Source organism: Chrysochloris asiatica, unplaced genomic scaffold, assembly GCF_000296735.1.
Source record: "Chrysochloris asiatica unplaced genomic scaffold, ChrAsi1.0 scaffold00049, whole genome shotgun sequence".
Lineage (NCBI taxonomy): Eukaryota > Metazoa > Chordata > Mammalia > Afrosoricida > Chrysochloridae > Chrysochloris > Chrysochloris asiatica.
In genome coordinates this window covers 10,647,247-10,648,890 of record NW_006408567.1, presented here as the reverse complement: position 1 = coordinate 10,648,890, position 1,644 = coordinate 10,647,247, and positions in this window count along the sequence as shown.

The following is a 1,644-nucleotide window of genomic DNA, read 5'->3' as shown; positions in this document are numbered from 1 at the left end:
TATAGCCGTTTCTGTATTACCTTTAGCAAAACTTTACTCGCTTGAGATATCAAAGAGATTGTCTGATGATTTCCGCATTCTGTTGGGTCACCTCAGAATAAGATGAAGATAAATATATAATAAACTAAGATTAAGAATAAGATTAAGATAAAATAAGATTAAGATAAATAAATAATACCAATAAATAAATTAAGATAAATAGAGAAAAGATTGAAGTTAACAAAGACATCATTTTACTTGGACCAACCATCAGCCCTCATGGAAGCAGCAGCTTAAGAAATTAAACGGCATATTGCATTAGGCAAATCTATTGCACAAGACCTCTTTAAAGTATTCAAAAACAAAGATGTCAGTTTGAAGACTAAGGTGCACCTGACCTTAGCCATGATATTTTCAATAACCTCATATGCATGTGAAAGTTGGACAGTGAATAAAAAAGATCATAGAAGAATTGACACAATTGAGTTATGGCGTTGGAGAAGAATAATAAAAGTACCACGAACTGCCAAAAGAACAAACAAATCTGTGTTGGAAGAAGTACAGCCAGAATGCTACTTGGAAGCCAGGATGGCCAGACTTTGTCTCTCAGACTTTGAACATATTATCAGGAGATACTAGTCCCTGGAGAAGGACATCATGTTTGGTGAAGTAGAGGGTCAGCAAAAAAGAGGAAGTTCTTCAACGAGATGGATTGGCATAGTGGCAGCAGGAATAGGCTCAAGCATAGTAACAATTGTGAAGTTGGCCCAGGATGTGTTGTATTTTGTTCTGTTGTACATAAAGTTGCTATGAGTTAGAACCAACTCATAAGACACCTATAAATAACAACTAATTTTTGAATGAATTCTGTCCCCCACCAAATGTGTTGTAAGCCATATCCCCTATACTTGTGGTTCTATTCCCATTTGGGAATGGGTTTTCTTTGTTAAGTTAATGAGATGGTATTAGTGTATGGTGTATCATGAGCCAATCTCTTTTGAGATAAAAAAAAAAGCAAATAAACAAGCAAGCTTGCAAACAGAGATGGGGGAAGATTGATGGCACACCACACGAGGATCACCGAAGAGCAGGAACTAAAAGTAGACAAGGACCTTCCTACGTATCCAACACAGAGAGAAAGTTGATGTCCTGATTTTGGCCTTCTAGCCTCCTAAATCCACCACTCATCTGTCAATTTGTACTGTGGTGGCTTGAATGTTCCTGGGATGCTAGGAGCTGTGACATTGGTATTTTAAATACCAGCAGAGTCACCCATGCTGGACAGGTCTCAGTGGTGCTTCTAGACTAAGACAGACAAGGAAAAAGGAAAGGTGAATCACTTCTGAATGTCTAGTCACCGAAAATCTTATGAATACCAGTGGAACATTGTCTGATATAGTGCTGGAAAATGAACACCTCAGGTTGGAAGAGCTACCTCCTTAAAGTCTAGAGTTGACCTTAATGACGTGAATGGAGCAAAACCTTTATTTGCTAATGTTGTTGTTGTTAGGTGCCATTGAGTCGTTACTGACCCATAGCAACTTTATGCACAGCAGAATGAAACACTGCCTGATCCTGGGCCAACCTCACTATTGTTGCCATGCTTGAGTCCATCTATGCTGCCACTTGGCCTATCCATCTCATTGGGGGTCTTCCTCTTTTTCT